Below are 27,210 nucleotides of genomic sequence, written 5' to 3'. Positions count from 1 at the left end.
CAATTACTAATCTTGAACTTTTGGTGCTTAGTTGTATGCTTTGTCAGAGTAGATCAATGGAAAACCCAAGGTATGTCCTGATCATCTATAACTTGGTGGGACTCAGTCTCTAATCTTTTTCTCCCCTGTGGATCTTTTTTTGACATCTTTATTGGAGTATAATTGCTTTACAATGTTGTGTTAGTTTCTGCTGTATAACAAAGTGAATCAGCTATATGTATACATATACCCCCATATCCCCTCCCTCTTGCATCTCCCTCCTGCCATCCCTAATCCCACCCCTCTAGGTCATCACAAGGAATCGAGCTAATCTCCCTGTGCTATGCAGTTTCTTCACACTAGCTATCTATTTTACATTTGATAGTGTATATATGTCAATGCTACTCTCTCACTTCGTCCCAGCTTACCGTTCCCCCTCCCCGAGTCCTCAAGTCCATTCTCTACATCTACATCTTTATTCTTGTCTTGCCCCTAGCTTCATCAGAACCACTTTTTTTTTAGAATCCACATGTATGTGTTAGCATATGGTATTTGTTTTTCTCTTTCTGACTTACTTCACTCTGTATGACAGACTCTAGGTCCATCCACCTCACTACAAGTAACTCAATTTTGTTTCTTTTTATGGCTGAGTAATATTCCATTGCATATGTGTGCCACATCTTCTTTATCCATTCATCTGTCAATGGACACTTAGGTTGCTTCCATGTCCTGGCTATTGTAAATAGTGCTGCAATGAACATCGTGGTACATGTCCCCTTTTCAATTATGGTTTTCTCAGGGTATATGCCCAGTAGTGGGATTAGTGGGTCATATGGTAGTTCTATTTTTAGTTTCTAAGGAACCTCCATACTGTTCTCCAAGGTGGCTGTATCAATTTACATTCCCACCAACAGTGTAAGAGGGTTCCATTTCCTCCACACCCGCATTTATTGCTTGTAGATATTTTGATGATGGCCATTCCGATGGGTGTGAAGTGATACCTCGTTGTAGTTTTGATTTGCATTTCTCTAATAATTAGTGATGCTGAGCATCTTTTCATGTGCCTCTTGGCCATCTGTATGTCTTCTTTGGAGAAATGTCTGTTTAGGTCTTCTGCCCATTTTTTGATTGGGTTGTTTGTTTTTTGACATTGAGTGCATGTGCTGTTTGTATATTTTGGAGATTAATCCTTTGTCAGGTTTCATTTGCAAATAGTTTCTCCCATTCTGAGGGTTGTCTTTTTGTCTTGTTTATAGTTTCCTTTGCTTTGCAGAAGCTTTGAAGTTTCATTAGGTCCCATTTGTTTATTTTTGTTTTTATTTCAGTTACTCTAGGAGGTGGGTCGAAAAGGATCTTGCTGTGATTTATGTCATAGAGAGTTCTGCCTATGATTTCCTCTAAGAGTTTTACAGTGTCTGGACTTACATTTTGGTCTTTAATCCGTTTTGAGTTTATTTGTGTGTATGGTGTTAGGGAGTGTTCTAATTTCATTCTTTTACATGTAGCTGTCCAATTTTCCCAGCACCACTTATTGAAGAGACTGTCTTTTCTCCATTGTATGTGCTTGCCTCCTTTGTAGTAAATTAGGTGACCATATGTGAGTGGGTTTATATCTGGGCTTTCTATCCTGTACCATTGGTCTATATTTCTGTTTTAATGCCAGTACCATACTGTCTTGGTTACTGTAGCTTTGTAGTATAGTCTGAAGTCAGGGAGCCTGATTCCTGCAGCTCCGTTTTTCTTTGTCAAGATTGCTTTGGCTATCCGGGGTCTTTTGTGTTTCCATGCAAATTGTGAAATTTTTTGTTCTAATTCTGTGAAAAATGCCATTGGCAGTTTGATAGGGATTGCCCTGAAACTGTAGATAGCCTTGGGTAGTATAGTCATTTTCACAGTGTTGATTCTTCCAGTCCAAGAATATTGTATATCTCTCTATCTATTGGTATCATCTTTAATTTCTTTCATCAGTGTCTTATACTTTTCTGCATACAGGTGTTTGTCTCCTTAGATAGGTTTATTCCTAGGTATTTTATTCTTTTTGTTGCAATGGTAAATAGGAGTGTTTCCTTAATTTTTCTTTCTGATTTTTTCGTCGTTAGTGTATAGGAAAGCAAGAGATTTCTGTGCATTAATTTTGTATCCTGTTACTTTACCAAATTCATTGATTAGCTCTAGTAGTTTTCTGGTAGCATCTTTAGGAGTCTCTATGTATAGTATCATGTTATCTGCAAACAGTGACAATTTTACTTCCTCTATTCTGATTTGGATTCCTTTTATTTCTTTTTCCTCCCTGATTACTGTGGCTAAAACTTCCAAAACTGTGTTGAATACTAGTGATGAGAGGGGGCAACCTTGTCTTGTTCCTGATTTTAGATGAAATGGTTTCAGTTTCTGACCATTGAGAATGATGTTGGCTGTGGGTTTGTCTTATATGGCCTTTATTGTGTTGAGGTAGGCTCCCTCTATGCCTACTTTCTGGAGAGTTTTTATCATAAATGGTGTTGAATTTTGTTGAAAGCTTTTTGTGCATGTTTTGAGTTGACCATATGGTTTTTCTACTTCAGTTTGTTAATATGGTGTATCACATTGATTGATTTGCGTATATTGAAGAATCCTTGCATACCTGGAATAAACCCCACTTTATCATGGTGTATGATCATTCTAATGTGCTGTTGGATTCTGTTTGCTAGTATTTTGTTGAGGATTTTTGCATCTATGTTCTTCAGTGATATCGGCCTGTAGTTTTCTTTTTTTGTGACATCTTTCTCTGATTTTGGTGTCAGGGGGATGGTGGCCTTGTAGAATGAATTTGGGAGTGTTCCTCCTTCTGCTATATTTTGGAAGAGTTTGAGAAGGATAGGTGTTAGCTCTTCTCCAAAAATTTGGTAGAATTTTTCTGTGAATCCATCTGGTCCTGGGCTTTTGTTTGTTGGAAGATTTTTAATCACAGTTTCCATTTCAGTGCTTGTGATTGGTCTGTTCATATTTTCTACTTCTTCCTGGTTCAGTCTCAGCAGGTTGTTCGTTTCTAAGAATTTGTCCATTTCTTCCAGTTTGTCCATTTTATTGGCATAGAGTTGCTTGTAGCAATCTCTCATGATCCTTTGTATTTCTGCAGGGTCAGTTGTTACTTCTCCTTTTTCATTTCTAATTCTACTGATTTGAGTCTTCACCCTTTTTTGTTGATGAGTCTGGCTAATGGTTTATCAATTTTGTTTATCTTCTCAGAGAACTGGCTTTTAGTATTATTGATCTTTCTATTGTTTCCTTCATTTCTTTTTCACTTATTTCTGATCTGATCTTTATGATGTCTTTCCTTCTGCTAACTTTGTTTTGTTGCTGTTGTTCTTCTTCTTCTTTCTCTAATTGCTTTAGGTGTATATTTAGATTTTTATTTGAGCTGTTTCTTGTTTCTTGAGGTAGGATTGTATTGCTATTAAGTTCCCTCTTAGAACTGCTTTTGCTGCATCTCATAGGTTTTGGGTTGTTGTGTTTTCATTGTCATTTGTTTCTCGGTGTTTTTTGATTTCCTCTTTGATTTCTTCAGTGATCTCTTGGTTATTTAGTAGCATATTGTTTAGCCTCCATGTGTTTGAATATTTTACCGTTTTCTTTTTCCTGTAATCGGTATCTAGTCTCATAACCTTGTGGAAAATATACTTGATACAATTTCAGTATTCTTAAATTTACCAGGTGTTGATTTGTTACCCAAGATATGATCTATGCTGGAGAATGTTCCATGAGCACTTAGTGTATTCTGTTGTTTTTGGATGGAATGTCCTATAAATATCAATTATGTCTATCTGGTCTACTGTGTCTTTTAAAGCTTGTGTTTCCTTATTTATTTTCATTTTGAATGATCTGTCCATTAGTGACAGTGGGGTGTTAAAGTCCCTTACTATGATTGTGTAAATGCCGATTTCCCCTTTTATGGCTGTTTGCATTTGCCTTATGTATTGAGGTACTCGTATTTTGGGTGCATAAATATTTACAATTGTTATATCTTCTTCTTGGATTGATCCCTTGATCATTATGTAGTGTCCTTCATTGTCTCCTGTAATATTTTTTAAAGTCTATTTTGTCTGATATGAGAAATGCTACTCCAACTTTCTTTTGCTTTCCATTTTCATGGAATATCTTTTTCCATCCCCTCACTTTCAGTCTGTATGTGTCCCTAGGTCTGAAGTGGGTCTCTTGTAGACCTCATATATACAGGTCTTGTTTTTGTATCCATTCAGCCAGTCTATGTCTTTTGATTGGAGCATTTAATCCATTTACATTTAAGGTAATGATCGCTTTGAATGTTCCTCTTACCATTTTCTTAATTGTTTTGTGTTTGTTTTTGTAGGTCTTTTCCTCCTCTTGTGTTTCCTGCCTGGAGAACTTTCTTTACCATTTGTTGTAAAGCTGGTTTGGTGATGCTGAATTCTCTTAACTTTTGCTTGTCTGTAAATTTCTGTTTTAATTTCTCTGTCAAATCTGAATGAGATCCTTGCGGGGTAGAGTAATCTTGATTGTAGGTTTTTCCCTTTCATCACTTTAAATATGTCCTGCCACTCCTTTCTGGCTTGCAGAGTTTCTGCTGAAAGATCAGCTGTTAACCTTATGGGGATTCCCTTGTATGCTCTTTGTTTTCCCTGGCTGCTTTTAATATTTTTTCTTTGTATTTAATTTTTGATAGTTTGATTAATATGTGTTTTGGCAAGTTTCTCCTTGGATTTATCCTTCATGGGACTCTCTGCGCTTCCTGGAGTTGATTGACTATTTCCTTTCCCATGTTAGAGAAGTTTTCAACTGTAGTCTCTTCAAATATTTTCTCAGACCCTTTTTTTTTTCCTCTTCTTCTTCTGGGACCCCTATAATTCGAATGTTCATGTGTTTAATATTTTCCCAGAGGTTTCTGAGACTGTCCTCAATTATTTTCATTCTTTTTTCTTTATTCTGCTCTGTGGCAGTTATTTCCCCTATTTTATCTTCCAGGTCAGTTATCCGTTCTTCTGCCTTAGTTATTCTGCTATTGATTCCTTCTAGACTGTTTTTAATTTCACTTATTGTGTTGTTCATCATTGTTTGTTTGCTCGTTAGTTCTTCTAGGTCCTTGTTAAACTTTTCTTGTATTTTCTCCATTGCATTTCCCAGATTTTGGATCATCTTTACTGTCATTACTCTGAATTCTTTTTCAGGTAGACTGCCTGTTTCCTGTTCATTTGTTTGGTGTGGTGCGTTTTTATCTTGCTCCTTCATCTGCTTCATATTTCTCTGTCTTCTCATTTTGTTTACCTTAATGCTTTTGGGGCATCCTTTGTGCAGGTTGAAGGTTCGTTAGTTCCCATTATTTTTGATGGGTGAGGTTGGTTCAGTGGCTCCTGTAGGCTCCTGGTGGAGGAGACTGGTGCCTGTGTTCTGGTGGTGGGGCTGTACCTTGTCTTTCTGGTGGGCAGGGCTGCATCAGCTGTGTGTTTTGGAGTGTCTGTGAACTTAGTATGATTTAAGGCAGCCTCTCTGCTAATGGGTGGGTTTGTGTTCCTGTCTTGTTAATTGTTTGGCATGGGGTATCCAGCACTGGAGCTTGCTGGCCATTGGGTGGGGCTGGGTCTTAGTGTTCAGACAGAGATATCTGGGAGAGATCTTGCTGTTTGATATTATGTGGTGCCAGGAGGTCTCTCGTGGTCCATTGTCCTGAACTCAGCTCTCTCACCTCAGAGGCTCAGACCTGAAGCCAGGCCAGAGCACCAAGACCCTGTCAGCCACATGGTTGGTCCACGGTCCCCAGGATGGTCACAGCTTCGCTGGTGGAGCCCCTCCAGAGTTGGCAGTGCAGTGAGGCTGCCCTCCCCTGCGGCTCCGTGGCAGCTCCATGGCAGCAGAAGGGGGAGACCCCAAGCCAGGAGTTCCAGCTTTGCTGAAACGTGGGCTCTGTTCGCTCTCCTCTGGGTCTTATTAAGACTTGACTTTAGGCTTTGTTGGGGAAGGTGTAGAGTAGGCCATATTCTGTGACATAGTTCTTTCTCCTAAAGCAGGACTCCTCTGGAATCTTAGCTGAATGCTCAGATGTTAACAAGGTGTTCCCCAGCAGTGTTTGTCCTCTAGTTTCACTTTTATTATTAACCCTGTGGTGGTCACAGTCTGATGAAAAGACTGGCAGTCATGCCCTGTGCTTGTTCAGCCCAATCTTCAGCCAAAGATTCAGAGAGAACCCCCATATAGATTTTATAGTCTCCCCTCAGTGAACTCTCCTCTTTTAGTTAAGGTTCCAGCCACTGTAGCTTTCCTGATCTCTGTAGCTTCAGCAGGACTCCTGAGCTGTTAGGACTTCAGTTCACTGAGCCATTGTTGGGGATTTGTCTCCAGTTGGAGAGTTGGTTTGATTGTGGACCTTACCACATGAGTTCTTCTTTTCTTTGAGATCACAGTCTTGCATGGTCTGAAAACAGTTTCTTCATATATTTTGTCTACTTTTATCATTGCTTCCTGTGGATAAAGCTAGTCTAGCTCCAGTTTATATCATCATAGCCTAAAGTGGAAGTTTTCCTGTTACCTTTTGATACTGCATCATTCTTTCAGCACTTCCTTGCTTTTTGTCATAAAGGTGTGCCAGGGTTACGTTCCTACTTTCTCTGCCCCAGCTCTGGAATTATCCATTTTCCTGATTTCTTTCAGTGGAAAATGGTATTTAGAAATCATTTTTTAAAATTGTGATTTAATTCTGATACATCCAATTCAAATCCAATATGACAGGGTTCTTCCTCACCTTAACCCATTCCATATTTTTATCTCCTTTTCCGACAGTGGGAACCCTCATTCCCATCAACACTGATGTATTAATACATACTTAATTATTTTATCTTTAGTTCATACAAAATGATTTCAGAACTACCACACCAAAACTACTACCGACAACAAACCTACTAAATAAAGTACAAGATATTTTACAAATATTTTTGTCCTTAGAAGTCATCCTCCTGAATCTGTATAGTCAGTGTTATGTTCAAAAATTACTCGAATTAATTTTCTCTGTGATTATGTTAATTCAATATATAAAGTAATTTGTGTCTGTACCCAATTAGTTTTATCCTTTTTGATTAAATTTTATTTTTGAATACATAGAACATTTACATTACTGAAAATTCAGTTATAGAAAAAGGAATAAGTGAAAGAAATCTAATTCCTATACCCATTTCTTCCACTTGGTCACACACACCACTATTTGTAATTAATTTCTTTAGATTCTGGTATTTCCTTCCTTTCTTTCATAAACCAATGTTTTTTATTTCTCCTTGTTTCATACTGAAAATGTAGCAAAATATGACTACTTTTTTGGTCCTTGTTTTTTTAACTTACTGTGTCTTGGAAATCAAGTAGTGGAATTGTTTTGATATTTTTCTTAGTACAATAGTATATTATGCTTAATAAAAGTTCAAGCAATATCAAAATAGAAGACTCTCTTATAATTTTATTTCCAGATATAAGTAATCATTACATTTCATATAGTTTCTTCCAGATAGTTTCTTTGGGTATATATGTATATAGCCTAAATCATGTATTTTTCAAACTTAGACTCATACTGCATATGCTGTTCTCCAACTTGATTTGTCACATATTTCTGATATTTATACCTAGAACCTCTAATCCTTGGCAATACATATTTAACTCAAAAATTTAAATACCGTGCAGTTTTCCATTGTGTGGATTTATTATAAATTTAAACCTGTGCACTATCTATGGAGGTTAAGGTTTTATCTCTAGGTTTTTGCTATTCCAAAACAATGCTGGGAGGATCATCCTACTATATAGATCTTAGTGCACTAGAAGAGAAAATGATTTTGTAGGAGAGATCTTCAGAAGTGGAAACATTGGATAAATTTTTTATTTAAAATTTTGAAAGATGCTAAAAGTTGCCCATCAATGTCAGTGTACCAAATCTGTATTTCCACCAACAGTATATCAGTTCCTTTCTCATTACACATTTATTAACTCTGTATTGTCAATTACAGAATTTTTGCTAATCTAAGTCCAAATGAAAAACATCTTATTGTTTACTAAAAGCCCCATGTTGGCTGTGATGAGTATGTTTCTTGTATTTAAAGACCCTTATAAATGTGTGTGTGTGTGTGTGTGTGTGTCTGTGTCTGTGTCTGTGTGTCTGTGTGTGAGAGAGAGAGAGATTAAAATCAGCAGCAGAGCAGTTCATATGGGAAAATCTCTGGTGATTCCATTAAGTTAGGCAACAAAGGATGGCAGAGGAAGAGGAGAGAATGTGAGTTAAGACCTAAGTTCATTATTTTGGTTGCTGTGTAACATCAACAACATCTGATGTGATTGAAATATTCAAGTCCTTTATGAAACCGGTCCTCTTTAAATGAAAATGTGTGGATAATTAAGCTAATTAAAATATTTAATGAATTTAAAAGCTGGAAAGCAATTCCATGTGGGGATCTTGTCCAGCCCTGTAGCATCATCCAAATACAGAAGTTACCAAGCTTGGTATCATGTTGGATTTATCACTGTCCATATGGGGGAAGAATGAGAAGAAAATAAGAATAAATAATTTTGATGTTGGGATTTAGCCCATCCACAAGAACAGCCAAGAACTGCAGTGAATGGGCTCCTTTCTACTCCATTGTTTTGGAATGAAAGGATATTGTATTTGCCAGAGTGGAGAGAACCTTTGAGTGCCTGTGATTTCTACTAGGTTAGTTTTTTTTTGTTTTTTTGGGGTTTTTTTTGGGGGGTTTTTGCGGTACGTGGGACTCTCACTGTTGTGGCCTCTCCCATTGCGGAGCACAGGCTCCGGACGCACAGGCTCAGCGGCCATGGCTCATGGGCCCAGCCGCTCTGTGGGATGTGGGATCTTCCCGGACCAGGGCACGAACCTGTGTCCCCTGCATCGGCAGGCGGACTCTCAACCACTGCGCCACCAGGGAAGCCCCAGGTTAGTTTTTATCATAACCCAACTCATGGGCCTGTCAGGCTAAAGTGCATCCCTTTTGGCTCTGTTGACTTCTACAGGTGTAATTTGCCCTAAATGAAGTACGTGTTCTGCAAAAGTATACCATTAATGCCTATTGTAGTTTGGTCCTTGGGGAAAGTTGGCATCCAGAGATTTCTTAAAATATGTAGGACACCTCTGGTCCATTAGAGAAATACTGAATATGCAAGTTTAAACTTTTGTTCATATTCTGATTCTTGCCCTATTTTTGCTTCCAAATATTTATCTGAAACTGTCATAGAGAAGCACATTGTTTTGCAACGATTGCATCAGAACTGTTCTCTAAAGGAAATGCCTTGAAATTAAATGACCTTGCCCCAGGCTAAGTAGAGTCAGGCCGTGCTTCTTCGGGTATGACTTAGGAGAGCTGTTTTGTAAATGTGCTCTCCCTAAATGGCTACAGACAAGGAACACATGGTTTCAAGAGACACCCATTAAACCTTTGAGATGGGTGACATATATTTGGCATCACTGCTTTGTAGAGAAATGAGACAGTGGTTGCCTGGAACTAAATTCTGCTAAAGAATGTTATAGAAATGTGGCATTTATTAACTTACCAAAATACAAGCAGACTGTGTTAAAGCTCCTGTGCTGGGCAGGTGCCAACATTTAAGTGATCGGAAATGGATGGGGCATGTGCTTTGTCCCCAAGGAATTCAGTAAATCATAGGGGAAGGGAGAAACCAACATGCAATGAGTGCTATTATATGCCAGGCACTTTGTATACATTGTCTCCTCATGCAAAGATACTGAGGTATGTAGGTAGGTAGGTCCCATATTGTCTCGTTTTCCAGATTGGGAAACTGAGGCTTAGAGCAGCTAAATAATTTGACCACTTTTATATAGCTAGTAAGGGGCACAGCCAGGATTTAAACCCAGGTTCCTCTGGCTCTTGAGTCCTTCTCTTAAATCCCCTGCCATGCTGCCCTTTTGTATGGGCACCATTATCTTCATTTTATAGACAGGGAGACTGAAGCTTAGGGAAGTTACATTTACCTGAGGTCCCCAACTATTAAATGGCAAATCCAGGTTTAGGACAGTGGACTTATTCCAAAGTTCATGGTCTTTTCACTCTACCACAGATATGTTCTATTTACAACTCTTGTAAATGGTATAAAATAATAAGTGTAATAAAAGAGGTACAGATACAGTTCCTATGAAGAACATATTATTCCCACCTGGGGGTGAGGGTGATAAGGGAAGGCTTCATGAAAGAGGTGTCTTTTGACATTGACTTTGAAGACTGGGTTGGGAATAGTGATGGGGGCGATAGTCATAGCAGAGAGAACAGCAGGTGCAAATGTATGGATGCCTAAAATGGATGCTATTTTTGAGTACTCAGTAGCCCAGATTGCCTGGAGGATAGTATAAGATTCAAGTAGTTGAGGAGACATATTTGGGCAGAAACAAGTAGCTAGACAGATGGTGTCTTGACTATATATCCAATTTTAAATTTATAGGAAATATATTGAGAGTCTAGAAAGGAAATGTGAGTTGAGGTGCCTCATATTGGAAGACATGGGGCAAGGTTGGTGGGACCTTCTTAGACTTCTAGTGTTTCTGTTCCCATGCTTTCCATTTGCTATGATAGGAAGGTTCAAAACAAAATTTATTTTCAATTCTGAAAATGTCTTTTGAATAAAAGAAATTACTGAATAGACCATCACCTTTAATTATAAATCAGAATGAAGTTTATTCTTTAATCTTCAGCCTCAGGGAATTAATGATTTTAAAAAAAAGGAACCTGTTTCTGGTCTTAGTATTACCAGCAGGTGGCACTGTAATACATTCCTTCTATAGCTCTGAAGTAGTGTTTTAAGATCCTGTGGCTGTCTTCAGAGTCTGACATGACAAGGAGTAACAACTTTTCCAGTCACTGTGCTGTGATTGGGCTAATGTTTGCACACATGCACTAAGCACCCTCCCCTAGCCCCTTCCCCTTTGTCTCGCACGATTATCTAGTTTGTGAGAGCTACTCAGATTATTACAGAACTACCTATAGATCTTTCTATTTTTCCCAAAGAAGGTGACTATGAAGCCTAGCTCTAGTTACTCCTTTTCAGTTAGGTGTTCAGAGGCTTAAGGCAGGGAAAAGTTATGGGACTGGCAGGTTTTACCTTTGGCATTCCCCCTAGCCACTCAGATTTTAACATCCTTGCTTCTCTGGGATGAAGTGAGAGAGTAGCATTGACGTATATACACTACCAAATGTAAAATGGATGGCTAGTGGGAAGCTGCTGCATAGCACATAGCTTCACCTCGAAGCTTTGTGACCACCTAGAGGGATAGGATAGGGAGGGTGGGAGGCAAGCTCAAGAAGGAGGGGATATGGGGATATATGTATACCATATACCTGATTCACTTTGTTGTACAGCAGAAACTAACACAACATTGTAAAGCTTTATACTCCAATAAAGATGTGAGAAAAAAAGAATTCCTTGCTTCTTTCTTGGTCATCTAGCCCTCACCAAGGCTGAACAGTATCCAAAAGATTCACAACTTTTGTGACCTGTCTCTCCCTCTCGCCTTTAGTTAGAACTACCTCGTTCTTTAATAGGCAATGGCTAGTTCATCTTTAAACCAACCTCGGCTGGTACATTGGGACACTGTTGAGCATTTGATGCTATTGGACATGCCTGCCTTTTTGACACTCTCTTCTCCTTTTGCTCAAGTGACACCACTTTATCCTGGGTCTTTTCCATATCTTTCTTGCTACTCTTTTTCAGCCTCCATCATTACCTTGTTTTCCTCTGACTACCCCTAAAAAGTTGTGGGTTTTGCCAGCATTTTCCCTTAATGTTCCTTTTAAATACCACTTTATACTTTCCCTGAGTTTCTGCTCCCTTGTTATGAACTGTCCACTCAGTGCTTCTCAACACTGGCTGCTTATTAGGATTACCTCGGGAGCTTTTAAAACATATTATACAGGTCTCACCCCCAGAGATACTGATTTATTTAGGCTGGAGTGCAGTCCGGGCATCAGTAGTATTTTTTGTTTATTTTAACTTTGTGGTGATTCTAATTTGCAACCAGGGCTAAGAACTCCAGACCTTTTTAGGCTTCTAGATTTAGCAGTCTAGTCTTTATGTCTCTTCCTGGTTACATGCACTACTTTCCTGCTAGATGTGTTCACTTGGTTGTCCCACAGGTACTCTGAACTCCAATTTCTTCAAAACTGAAATTTTAATCTCCACCTTTTAAATTCCACCTTTCCACCTGTGTACCCTATCTTGGTTAAAATGGCATTATGATGTTTCTGAGCCAGAATATATGGTGCACTCTCTAGGTCTTTCATAATTTTCATAGTCAGTAATTGTCAAATTCTACTAATTCTACTTCTAAAATATCTTGCAAATCTACCTCACTCCTCTGCAGCCTACCTGCCACTGACCTAGTTCAGCCTTTCATTATTTTTCTCCTAAACACTGTACAAACCTCCTACCTGGTCTTCCTGTCTTTGGCTTCCGGTCTCTTCTACACTCGCCCATTTTCCATAATAACTTGCAGATGGTGTTTTTACTAGTTTGTTTGCTTTTAATTATAGATATGATCATGTCTTTCTCTTATGAAATAAAACTCCTTTGGCTCCCTACTGCATACAAGATAAAGTTTATGTGCCTTGTGGCGTACAATCCATGGTATACAAGATCCTACTTAGTTTATTCTTTAATTCATTTATTCAATAATTAAATAGGTTACATGCCCCTCCATGCACAAACCACCCTGGGTGGAAGAATTGGTTGAGATATTTCAAGTTTTCTATAATCTTAATTTTTGTCTACTTACTCTATCAACTATTGGGAGAGAAGTCTTGAAACACCAATTATGATTATGAATTTGTCTATTTTTTTTCATTTAAAAAAAAACACTGTTCACTTTCCCATTCTGAGCATTTGCTCTTATGCTTTTCTTCACTTGTAAATTACTTCACACCTTCTCTGCCTTTTGATAATCCTACTCATCTTTGAAGAGCCATTCCAAATGTCATTTTCTCTGTGACGGTTTCCCTGGATTGCCTCCACCCACCCACCTCTTACAGGCAGAATTAATTGTCCTTTTTCTATTCTCCTGTAGCAGTTTTTAAACCTCTATACTAGAAATGGTCATACTCAGATTTAGTTATTTGTACGCCTGTCTGTTCCACCACACGTGTGAACTTCCCAAAAGCAAGAATTGTTTCTTTGAATTATCTGTATCTACAAGACTGCCTTGCGCATAATAGTTGACTTACAAATGTTTATTAGGTGACTGAATAAATGCTTATGAATTGCTGACAACCTAGCAGACTTGTGGAGTATGGTGACTGAAGCAGAAAGTTGGGCAACTTTGAGTTACTAAGTATTCCACCTCCCACAGTTTGGGATTGTGGCCAGAGCACAGCCTGCCTACCCTCAGTTCTGCCTTTTTGACAAGGAGGATTTACTATGGTTATCAGGGCTCTCTGCAGCTCCATCCTCATCCACAGAGCCCACATTCACATAGACTTTAGTTTCTAATGAGATTTCTATGTATAAACACTACTCACTTCAGCTCAATCTCCTCAAAATGCTCAGTGACTTGACTTATTCCTGACTCACATGGTATGAACTAGCTAAGGACAGAGAGCCTGGGAGAGCAAGTAAGACTTGTAGGCTGGGAGAGGGCAGGCCAATTGCTTCTGTTTTATTTTTCCTAGGAGAACATACCATCCATGTGGCATGGAATTACAAAGAGCCTCAAGAAAACGCTGTGTAAATGAATAGCCAAAGTCATTCTCTGCATTACTGGCTGGGGATCCCATATTTAAACTTATGCCTTTACTGCAAAGTATTAGACAAAACAACAGCAATGGCAAGAACTGGCAATGTGCAGGTTTTAAACCCTTGTAGTGCAAACATTTTTGACAGTGTTTCCCCACCCCCCCCTTACCCAGCATACCCAGTGGAATGACAGTATAAAGGAACTAGACCCTCAATTGTCAGGGGAGTAGGAAGGCCTGATTTTATCAGCACGTTGCTATGTTGGTCAGGTCTAAGTTAGCCTTTTATAGAGCCTCTGTATCTCATCCTTCCTTTTTACTTTTCTTCAAAGCAAAGTCTTCCAGCTCTTTGAGCTCTTCCTCAGTCACTTTCTAATTTCTCCTTTGATATCAGACCCCAGACCTATTGTACATCTTTTCATTTTATTCAATCCCTACGTGTCATTCTCAAATCCTTTGTGTTTCACTTAACTGCCGCTTGGCCAAAGTTGCTACTAATTTCAGCTTGCTTCTCACTTAGAACTAATTCCGTTTTCTTCAAGAGCTGGCCAATTAGTGAGCAGATATCTAAAATCTGATTTTGAGTTTAAGAAATCTACTTTAGATCCTGATTAGAACTTCAATGTCATAAAAACGAAAACTGTACAGCAAAGGGGCCCTTAGGACATTTTTTTGTAAAATTGATTATCCAACCATGTTCCTTTCCCCCTTCCTTTTCTAGTTGTCCCTTTAAATTCTGGAGTAGAGCCTCTGCATGGCACTAAAGTGTGGTTCATCAACTCATCATGCTGATTAGAAAAAGGAACAGGAAGCACATCATTTATGGTGAATGTCATGACAGGAAGTTAGAGCAAAAACATCCTTACAGGCTTTGACAGTTTGTTGCTAGAATGATATTTGTTTTTGCAGTTGTTTTTCAGTCAGAAGAGGGCCTTTCCATTTCCTTTTGCAGGGTCTGAACTCTGACCCCAGTGTTTCGAGGCCCAGGATATTAGGCTTCCCTCTTGAATGTGCAAGAACAGGGAAGAGAATGAACACCTCTGTGTACTGGGTCATTTCACCTTCCTATTTTCTAATGTGATTTTAGAATTTTTACTTCTGTACTCGTATTCTCCACATTTTAAGATGGGGCTTGTCTTACCTTCTGACGTCTCAGGAGTTTTATTAGAAGGGATTTGTATCATCAGTTTCCTTGGATGATCCCCCTCACATTTACTTGGTGCCCTTTTTGTTTCTCTTTATTAAGAGCTTTAATGCCATTTTCACATTCTTGATTATTTATGCTACTTTGAATGTCCATTCAGGAAGGTGATCAGATTTTTTTCCCCCGAGAAAATGGAAGATGATCTTTTGCATCACTTTGCATAAAATTAGCATGTTGATTTTATATAAACCCACAGGTTACAGGTTAATTTACATAACTTAGCATTCAAGAAGGTAAAGACCTTGTCAAGGAAAATGAAATAAATCAAGGCAGCTGAAACCAAGTATATTCAAGCCATCAGAAAATGGGGTGGGCAAAGAGGAGCTGTGGGGTAGAAACTTCTTATAGTTATCCTCACAAGATATTAATACAGTAAGGAACCAGAGAAGTTATCTAATCCAGTCTCCCACCAGTGTAGGAATCCCTTCTAGAGTATACCACACAGACGATGGTCCAGTTGACAGTTATACTTTCAGAACCGAGTGCCTAGTAAAGCAGTCTCTTTAGTTTTGGAAAGCCTTTAATTGTTAGGAAGCTCAAATCTGCCCTTTTGTAAACTTCCACCAGTGGATCCTAGCTCTGCCTCCTGGAGTCTCACAGAATCAGTCTCATCTAGTGGATCTTAATTTAGGTCCATGGACAGGGCTTAAATGAACCCACAAACCCCCTGAAACTGTATGCAAAATTTTGTGTGGGGGTGTGAGTGAATGTATGCGTGTATTGATAGCTGTCATTAAATTTTCAAAGGGGGCATATCATTTTGAGAATATTTATAACAACCAGGGCTGGCTTCATAAGAATATGACTTGTACAGTTGCACAGGGCCTTATACTTAGAAGGGACCTGTGACCTTGACTTTTCATTTTACACCAGACTCCTCAAATTATGGGGAACTACCCAATGACATGAAGCTTTAACAAATCACTAAAATTCCTACAAAATGAGACTTTGGGTAATTCTACTTTCAGGAACCTATATCATCCTTCTATTTAGCTTCAGATCTTGCTTGTGTTTCCAATTTATCTTCTTAATTTGGAGTGAAATGAGAGCACCCTCTGCTTCCTCTTTAAGTTCTGTCTAGTTTCTTACTTGCTCTATACCAAGGAGTCTTAACCTGGAATTCATTGTCATCTTAGAACTTATCTAATCTATCTGTATATAATATTTCAAACCTTGAAAACAGCTTAAGCACAAGGGTGGATTGAGTCTAACTGGAGAAAATTAACAACTTTCATTAACACTAGGAGAGTTCTTATCTTTTTCTATTTGGACATCTGGAATTTGAGCAGAGTGAGTTCTGTCAGAGCAAAAACATATTTTTAAAAGATAGCTCAGATGTATCCAATTTAATTTTATTTAGTTCTATCTTACCTTGCTCTATACAAAAGCTTTTAAACTTATCTCTTTCTTTTTTGATTGATCAGGGTCTTTCCCCCTCAAATGTAATACTCAATAAATTTAATATACTGTATTATGTATTCTCATACCAAATTATATGTTTAATTTAAAACATCAAAATTAGAAAAGCTTAATTTAAAATTTTAATTGCATATTTTATTTCAGCATATCGTTAAAAGAAAGTTCATAACACATTAGGAATTTTGTTGGAGGGGTACACCAAGTATAGTTTCCCCTGAAGTTCACTAGGCAAATGTGTGATTGCTCCTTTGGTGACCTTGGTTTCTGCTGTGGAGGAAGGAAGATCACAGCCACCCTGTAACATGTGAGTGTGATTTGAGACAAATCCACATTGGTCAACTGAGAATAGGTTTAGTCTTCCAAAGATGGTAAAAGGGAAAGAAAATAAGCTCTACAATGAAAGGTTAAAAGAACTGTAATTGTTTTGTCTTGGAATAAAGAAGTCTAAAGGATGACTTGAAAGAGATGAGGTATTTTTGATATTTTGGTATTTTCTGATATTTTGGTATTTTTCTGCATTCAAAGAGGAATAGATGATTTAAGATTTAGGTTGACATTTAAAGAAAGTTTCTTTTAAATTAAGATAATCATGCTCACTATCTGTTATAGATTCACTTACTTAAGGCAAGACCTCAATCAGATGATATCATGAGGCTCCTTCAAATTCTAAGTTTGCACCCTTGGGCTTAAAATCCTACTTTCATGGTACACCAAGATTGGCATGGGCTTTTTTGCTGATTTGCCTTTCATCTTGGACTTTTAATCTTTTTTCTTAATTATGTGTCAGGCATATGTCCCTCCTGGGGAAGAATGAAAATAAAAGGAAAGATGTCCCTTGTTGAGTGGCCAGAATGACCATCCTTAAATATCTAAGTAGGCATTGTCATTTTCAACTTCGTCATCTACAAGGCTATTTAGTTATTTCAATTTTGTTGTCACTACTCAAAACAGTTTTACATCTCCTATTTAAGAATTCACTTCAGAACCCATGGCATGATAGAAATAACTCCAGTTTTGACCTAACCTTTGAGAGTGATTTTCTTCTTTAAAATAACCAACATAAATTGATCCACAAGCTGATCTTACTAACTACGTTAGTGTGGTAATGTGTTTTCAGTGAAAATCGTGATATAAATGTAAAGCAATAGGGTGTTTCTTTGGTTTACAACCAAACTGGATATGGAGACACAATTAAGAGATAAATTTTTTAAAATTATAATAGAGCCTAAAACAGTGCTAGTAGGTAGAATAGATGGCTGGTGACTACTTTGGTGACAAGGAAATTTAAAATTCAAACTAGTCTCATTATTATATCATATATATAGTAAATTAACAAAATAGTGTCATAGAATCATGGAGAATTAGCTCTTGAAATCCCTTAGAGATCCCTTTGTCTAATGCCCTCATCCCCACCTCTATCATTCTCATATTTATATTTCAACTGAAATGTCATTCCAAGAAAACTGTCACTGGACTCCCAAGAATAGCTCAGTTTCCCTAGTGCTTGGTCAGGGCCTAATAAGTAGTAGGCACTCAATAAATATTCATTGAATGAATGAGTAGATGAATATATTTAGGGGACTGGAAGACCCTGCCAGAAATTACAGTGTCTCAAAGTTACTATCATAAATGTTAATAATTATTCAAAACTCTGGGGGAGGGGAGGGGAAGTAAACTGGTTATTTGAGCATTCTGATTGTTGAGATTCCAGTTAAATGAGAGTTTCCCATAAATAAATATATAAAGATTGTTCTAGCTCTTCAGATATTAAAAAGGGTTCTTTTTTAAGGCCGTCTTTGCAATTTGAACCTAATTCAAATGTGACTGCTTCTTGCTCTTGTTAACTGCTAATTGCCGAGTACTGTGTGGAATTGTTTGGCTTGGTATTTTGCTTCTGTAAGGAGCTAACCATTCTCTGGTAAGAAGAGATCAAATCCATGGAAAAGAAATACTCTGCTAGCTAGTTGGAAGCAGCTGCATGGCACAGGGATATTGGCTTGGTGCTTTGTGACAGCCTGGAGGGGTGGGATAGGGAGGGTGGGAGGGAGGGAGACGCAAGAGGGAAGAGATATGGGAACATATGTATATGTATAACTGATTCACTTTGTTATAAAGCAGAAACTAACATACCATTGTAAAGCAATTATACCCCAATAAAGATGTTAAAAAAAAAAAAAAAAGAAATACTCTGCTGTTTATCCATCTTTCTCCTGAAGTGCACCTCACCCCCTTGGGATCTGTACTTTCCATATGCTGCCCCAGTGCACAATCCTCCCCGCTTTCCTCCCTTCCCAGGATAGCCATACCCATGGGATGGAGACCTGGCCTACCTTGGCCATGCATGAAGAACTCATATAGGGTCAGATGCTACATGAGGAATCTGGACACCTGGATTCTAATCCTTGAAATGTTACATTCTAGGAGGTTGTTTTTAAGTCACTTTTCTTCTCTGAGCCTTAGTGTTCTCATCTAAAAAATAATGAGGGGTTTGGGCTAGGTCCAAACTGTTTTCAAATTATGTTTTGTGCATGCCTCTGGGTTCATTGGAGTTGCTTCAGAGGCTAATATGGGGGTTGGGGAGAGAGGCAGAATGAGCAGGGCCTTTGGGTTCACTCACTTCAGCCACAGCATCTTCACTTTTGTTTGATATGCTGTGCTTCCCTGAAAGAATTTGTTTGAAAGCTATATTCACTGACATTGTGAGAGCACATAGTAGATGTAATTTAGTCATGAAGGTGGTTGCAATGACTCTACCTACCGTTTCATGGTCCAATATTACTGGCTTTTGGTGTTGCTTATTGAATTGACCGTGTGACAATCTGATCAATTACTGTAAGGGCCTATCTTGTTGACCACCTGGCTGCGGATCAACTCAGCAGTAGTGTTAGGTTAAAGATGTGGAAATCATGAGGACCAGTGGTAGAAAAGCCTGGTTTTCCTTCTTGTGGAGATTGTGGTAGCAGATAAACAGTTCTAGACAGGACTATGTGGAGTTCTATTAATATACCTTTCTCCCCTTTACGCCTCCCTCCCAAAGCCTAGAGCCAGACTTCCTATAAATGATTGCTTGCCTATAGACTGAAAGCTAAACTGATCCAAATAACAGAGTCACCCCCAGAGTGTACATTTTATCATTTTATTATCTCTCATCCTTTCAAACCTAATCGATACTTAACTATAAGAAGCACGATTTGTGCTCCTAATAGGTTGACAGGAAGACATATAGTACTCTAGAGATGGACCAGAAAAGGGGAAAATACATTGTAATCTGAAAAGTGTGTTTTATTTGCAGGTACTCACTGATCTGTGGTTCAAAGTGTGATGGGTTTTCAGTGGAAATGCCCTGCTTTTTTCCCTCAGATTTTGTTATTACTGTTTAGCACTAACTGTGTGTAGCATTTTCTATTTGCCCACTGGTTAGGGGTCATGTGAATGGTCACTGCTTTTATTCCAGCTTCACAGATGAGGAGCTAGAGGTTCAAGGAAAAACTAGTGAGTTGGCCCAAGGTCACATGATAAATCGATGGCAGAGGTGAGGGTTACCAGCATCAAATTTCCACAAGCCCTCACAAATGTCATTTGTTCCACTACTTCTGCAGGGACACTGGGCAGTGATAATAAAGCCTTCCACTGAGCTTCTTGGAGGCTTTTACTAGAAAATGCCAAAGTGTGGGGCTTCCCTGGTGGTGCAGTGGTTAAGAATCTGCCTGCCAACGCAGGGGACACGGGTTCGAGCCCTGGTCTGCGAAGATCCCACATGCTGTGGAGCAACTAAGCCCATGCGCCACAACTACTGAGCCTGTGCTCTAGAGTCCACGAGCCACAACTACTGAGCTGCACAGCCCCCATGCTCTGCAACAGGAGAAGCCACTGCAATGAGAAGCCCACACACCGCAATAAGAGTAGTCCCCGCTCGCCGCAACTAGAGAAAGTCTGCACGCAGCAACAAAGACCCAACTCAGCCAAAAATAAATAAATAAATTAATTAATTAATTAACAATAAAATGCCAAAGTGTGGCTGGTGCTTTGCCCTGATCTTTAGGGTCATCTGAAGAGCTCCCTCTGGCTTAGCCTTATGGGAACAAAGCAGCAAATGCTTCAGACTTGTTGAAAACTTGCAGGAGGGAATGATTGGCCGTGCAGCTACTGTGGCATTGTTTATTTATAAAGCATTAAAAGTTGGATGTCAAGACATGATAGACTTACCAAAAAATTGCTTTATTTTGTTTTGCTTTAATGAAATGTATCTTGGGTAGATACATATAGGGGGTAGATTGCACTCAGAATTCACCTGACAGTGCAGCTTCCACGCTCTTATTTTCCCAAAAAGCTAGGGCAGCACTGTGTTTGGAGTTATGGATTCTTAGTTTGGGCAACCGGTATAGCTTCTATTTTTCCCTTCAGCTCAACGATCAGCATTCTTTGGCTCAAAAACATTTAAAACCATTTTAAAATGGTTTAAAGACCTAAATGTCAGATATGACACCATAAAACTCGTAGACGAGAACATATGCGAAGCATTCATTGACATAAATCATAACAGTATTTTCTTAGATCAGTTGCCCAAGGAAAAAGAAATAAAAGCCAAAATAAACAAATGGGACCTAATCAAACTTAAAAGTTTTTGCACAGGAGAGGAAACCACCAACCACAAGAAAAGACAACCTATGGAATGTGAGAAAATATTTGCAAACAACACAACCAACAAGGGGTTAATATTCAAAATATACAAACAGCTCACAGAACTCAATATCAAAAAAAAACCCAAGCAAAAAATGGGTAGAAGACCTAAATAGACATTTTTATAAAGAAGATATACAGATGGCTAACAGGCATATGAAACGATACTCAACATTGCTAATTATTAGAGAAATGCAAATCAAAACTGCAATGAGGTACCACCTCACACCGGTCAGAATGGCCATCATTAAAAAGTTGACAAATAATAAATGCTGGAGAAGGTGTGAAGAAAAAGGAACCCTCCTACACTGTTGGTGGGAATGTAAATTGGTGCAGCTACTATGGAGAACAGTATGGAGGTTCCTTAAAAAGCTAAAAATAGAACTACCATGTGACCCAGCAATCCTACTCCTGGGCATATATCTGGAAAGACTGAAAACTCTGATTTGAGAAGACACCTGCACTCCAGTGTTCGTAGCAGCACTATTTACAATAGCCAACACATGGAAGCAACCTAAGTATCCATCAACAGAGGAATGGATAAAGAACGGATAAAGAAGATGTGGTGTGTGTATATATGTGTGTGTGTATATATGTGTGTGTGTGTGTATATATATATATACACACACACACACATATATACACACACATACACACACAATGGAATATTACTTAACCACAAATAAGAATGAAATATTGCCATTTGTAGCTATGTGGATAGACTTAGAGAATATTATACTTAGTGAAGTCAGACAGAGAAAGACAAATACTAAATGATACCACTTATATGTAGAATCTAAAAAATAATACAAATGAATCTATATATCAATACAAAATAGAAACAGACTCATAGACATAGGAAACAAACTAGTGGTTACCAGAGGGGAGAAGGAAGGAGGGAGGGACAAATTAAGATTATGGGATTAACAGGTACAAACTACTATGTATGAAACAGATAAACAACAAGGACCTACTGTATAGCACAGGAAATTATATTAAAATTATATTAAATATCTTGTAATAACCTATAATAGAAAAGAATCTGGAAAAAGAATCATTTTGCTGTATGCCTGAAACTAGCACAATATTGTAAATCAACTCCACTTCAATAAGAAACATTTTAAAGTGAGCAGAATGAGAGAGCAGAAGGAAGGCAAACTCAGAGAGAAATTGTATAACTGGTTAATAATTGCTGTATGGAATTGAAGCTTCTACCTTTATTTTTCAGTAAGTATAAATTAAACACTCACTTGTTTTAAACACATGCAAGAGGTAATAATCCCTTCTGATTCCTTTAACTGACAGAAACAGAGTAACCTTGAAACTCTACTCAAACATTATCCCCGATCCTCCTCTCTCAAGAAGACTTCCATGACTAATTGAGCCATAGGAAATTATTCCTGTTCCGTTTCATATTAATCATTAAAACTTGTTCTCTGCTTGCTGTAAAATAGGCTTTTATTCATTTGCACATGTACAATATACATGCATTGTTTATCTCTGATGAGGCACCTGTTCAGCTAAGTTAGGTAACTGGTTAGGAAGAGGTAATAGAAAGCACCCTTGCTCTGGAGCCATACCCATCCGGGTTTAACTCCAATATATGCAATAGGTAACTGTGAAACCCTGGGTACATTACTGAATCGCCAGTGTTTTGTCTGTAAAATAATCTATTGTGCAGGAATTACTGTAAGAATTGGAGAAGATATGTAGAAAGAGCACTTAGCCAGGCCTTGGCATATTATGCTTGATGTTCAATAGATGGCAGTTATATTGTTGTTGCTGCTGCTGTTATATTCCTTATCAAATTTTTCTTAGTCATTATAAACAAAATGGAAGTGACAGCAGTCCCAAGGATGGGGCTTTGGTTTTGCTTTTCTGGACAGGAAAACATTTTGTGTATTTAAGTTTAAAGGGTAGCACTAGGCAGTAGATTTGATTATTTCTCTCATTTCACTTCTCTCCTTTTCCATAAATAGTGGTCACCTGTAGTTTTCAGTGTGTAGGGTGTCATGAAATAGTCACATCATTTCATGAAAGATTAGGTACACAGAGGAGTAAGATGTAACTGAGCATACACATACATACTGGCCTTATTTTTCATTCTTGGCAAGTAGAGGTCTTTAATGTGTAACTTGAAAGCTTATTAAATTTTGTGTAGGATATTAGGAAATGCCTTTTAAAAATACTTTAGTTTTATATTTTTAAAAATTGAGGTATAACTGACATACAACCATATGTAGTTTCAGGCATACAACACAGTCATTCAATATTTGTATATACTGAGAAATGATCACCACAATAAGTCCACTTGACATCCATCACCATACATAGTTATAGATTTTTTCTTGTGATGAGAACTTTTAAGATCCATCCTATTAGCAATTTGCAAATATGCAGTACAGTACTGTTAACTATAGTTGTCATGTTTTACATTATATCCTCATAGTACATTCATTTTATAAATAAAAGTTTGTGCTTTTTGACTCCCTTCAATCCTTTAAAAAGAGGTAAGAGAAGGTACGTTTTGTTTTGGCATCAAAACGTCACTTTGCTGTACACCTGAAACTAACACAACATTGTAAATCAAGTATACTTTAATATAAAATAAAAATTAAAAATAGATTTCCATTTCTGCCTTCCCTTTTCAACCTGATTTTAAAAAAATTCTGTAATAAGGGTATCCCACTTAAAAACCTGTTGATATAAAAGGAACTGGAAGTTTGGCTGAATATTTTAGAATTTGTTTGCTTGCTCAGAGCTTCAAACACTCATGGCCTGGAGTTTCCCGGGGAGGGCAGAACCACTAAGTAGATAGGGCTCAGGTAGCTAAGGTTCCTGGTCAGCTCCCTGGAGAAGGTAGCACTGTACAGAAGGTGTAGTCTGGTCTTTAAGGCACCCCCCAACCCTTTATCTCTGACAGTTCCTCTGTTCATACTGAGGATGGAGCCCTGCCAGATGACATAAAACCCGCTTCCAGAATTGCTGATCAAGCAAGGCAGAACTGAACAGTTGGGTCTGGGCTCTCCCAACACAAAAACCAAAGTTCTCAAGGAGTTAGAGAAATAAACTGATGCTTCTTAAAGCTGGTCCTGGATGTTATGACTTGTTTCTGGAAGCAAAGAAATAACAATTCCAACAACAACTACCAGAACAAACCCATTCAGTGTTTACGGTGTGCCAGATCCTATGCTGGGCACTTGACACATAGGATTTCCTTTAAATTCTCACAACAACTCTCTAATATGTGTTACATGAAGCAAAAGGTTCTATGGCCAAAATGTTTGAAAACACTGGGTAAAAGTAGTTAAAGGGTTTTTTTTAACTGCAGGACTTAGCAGGGACTTTAATATAATAGTTCGTGTTATGAACTCCAAGCAGGACTTAGAGTATGCTGCTTTCCCAATTGTGTTGGAGCACGGAAACTTTCTTTTTCCAAAGGTCATCTGGAGAGATGGAACTCCATTTGGGATGTGCTGTACTATGAGTTTCTTGTGGAATCCATGTTTATTGTCCTTGGAAATTAGACTATGTTCTGTCTTTGCCCTGGCCTTGTCTTGTCGCTAAGTAACCCACACGACCTTATCTTTAAAAACCTGTGAGTTTATATCTGTTCCATGGAAAACTGCATGGATGCCCCTAATCTACCCAAGTCCAAGCAACAGTTGTCCTTTAACTGGACTATTGTAGTAGCCTCCTAAGTGGTCTTCCAGTTCCCCTCCTTATGTTCTTCTGGATCACTGTCCATGCTATAACCAGTTATCCTAAACAAACATTCGAACAGCAAACAAAATGACATTGCACTACTATTTTACCAAAAATACTTTAAAACTTCCAAACATACTCAGAATAAAATTCTAACACCTTACTAAGGCCTGTAAAGCTGGGCATGGCCTTAACCCTGCCAGTCTCTACAGCCTCACTGCTTACCCTTCTCCCCCCACAGGCTCTCTCTGCTCCAGCCAGGTTGTCAATTCTTCTGGTGTTCAGGTTACTTCCTCCTCAGGGAGCACTCTCTTCCCTCTGTCTAGAATGTCCTTTCAGAGGACATTCTGTACTACTCCTACTCACCTATCATCTCTTTGCTTAAATGCTGCTTCCTCAAAGAGATTGTCACTAACCACTCCAAAACTTAGGGGTGCTCAGTTTTTCTGGGTTAGATGAAGTTAAAGGGGTTTCTTTACATTAGGATTCATCAGAACCTTTGCTATGTTAACATGTATTTTGAACTTTAGGAGAGACACAAAATACCCTGTTCTTTTCCTCAGATCACTTATCACAATGTTTGGCTAATGGCTATCTCCCGACTAGACTCTGGGTTTTATGAGAGCGGAGACTATATCTGTTCACCGGTGCACCCCAATGCTTAATGCAGTGCCTGACACATGTTAGGAGTTCAGCAAATGTTTGCTGAATGAAGAAATGAAAATGCGTCTTTATGCTGCTGGTCTGGTATTTTATAATGGGCCTGCTGCTGAATGATTTAATATTACTGATATAATCACTTCCTACTGAAGATTTTTCCTTATTATTTAAGGCTTTTGAAAGAAAACCTAGAATTAGATTCAGCAATGATTGGTAGCAATTGAGTATTAGTGATAGCAATACTTGGCTTTTATATTTTTTAATTAATAACCTTTAAAATTATTTAATATTTACTATTTTAACATTTTTAAAAATTTATTTTATTTATTTATTTTTGGCTGCATTGGATCTTTGCTGCTGCGTGTGGGCTTTCTCTAGTTGTGGCGAGCAGGGGCTACTCATTGCGGTTCACAGGTGTCTCACTGTGGTGGCTTCTCTTTTTGCGGAGCACGGGCTCTAGGCACTCGGGCTTCAGTAGTTGTGGCGCATGGGCTCAGTAGTTGTGGCTCACGGGCTCTAGAGCTCAGACTCAGTCAGTAGTTGTGGCACACGGGCTTAGTTGCTCCAGAGCATGTGGGATCTTCCCAGACCAGGGCTCGAACCCGTGTCTCCCCTGCATTGGCAGGAGGATTCTTAACCACTGCACCGCCAGGGAAGCCCTGCTATTTTAACATTTTATGTAATATTCTTTATACTTACCTTTTTAATAATTAAAATAATTCTTTAAAACTTAGCCTTAGCTTTAAACATTTTCAAGTTCTAGTTCAAAGTAAAATAACAAAGCAAAATAATGCACTACAACATTTGTTTCCCAATTAGCCATACCTGTGGGAAGCCTTCCTTAGGCCGTGAAATCCAAGCCCCATGTGAGCCTGGTAGCATCTGACCTTCAGAGTAGGTCTGAGGACCCTGAAAAAAGGAAATGTCTTTGTGAATGCCAAGCCTGAAAATCAAAAAAACACAGCATGAGTACATAGTAAATACTATGTGTTGGCAGGTTTTTATGTAAGAAGATGGTGGCGTTACACACGTTCTTTGATCTGATCCTCCTTGTGACATGTAGAACACGTTCTCATTGCTCCCAAGCAGGATTACAATTTTACCTGTGATCTGTGTCACAAAACAATTGACTGGACCCTGTGACAAAGGAAATCATGACTTGGGGTGCATTAACTAGGCTCTTAAAACAAATGAGGCACTTGCTTGCCTAATTCTCTAAGTCCTCTGGGCCTGGGAGAGGCCTGGTCCAGGTAGAGCTAGCAGAAAGACAGATCCCAGTGTACAGCCTCCAAGGTCACTTCTTGGTAATTGGATAAGGCAAGCCATCTAGTGTTATTTCTTTGAGAAGGGCCATTCCTAGAAGAGTGTACCATCCAAAAAATGGGTGGAAAGAGGCAGACAGGGAGATTATTGGTGCTTGTTACCTACTATTAGGTACATCTAAGTGCTATAGCACTGTCAGTACAGCTTGTGTTGAGTTTCTGTGCCATGTCTCAGTTTCACTGGCAAGCAGGCTTCAACAGGATTTGCTCAAGGCTCATTAATAAATTACTCGCACTAACAAGAGGAAGATTCAACCTAACGAGAGAATGTGCCTTATTAATGGCTTGGAAATTAAGCAGTCTCCATCTAACTAATCAATGGTAAGTGACTGACCTTCGTGGAGGCTACAGCTCATTAGTAGAATACACACAGATGGTAATGTGCTCAAAGGTATTTAAAATATATGTGAAAAGAACTACATTAATAAGACAAACCTATCCCAACTGTCCATGACTTGGCTCTTGTTCCCTATGCTATCTCTATGTATTTGGTGTATTTATTTATGAGAATGAA

The sequence above is a fragment of the Delphinus delphis genome, chromosome X, assembly GCF_949987515.2.
Source record: "Delphinus delphis chromosome X, mDelDel1.2, whole genome shotgun sequence".
NCBI lineage: Eukaryota > Metazoa > Chordata > Mammalia > Artiodactyla > Delphinidae > Delphinus > Delphinus delphis.
The sequence above is the reverse complement of the archived record's forward strand: the minus strand, read 5'-3'. Positions refer to the sequence as shown.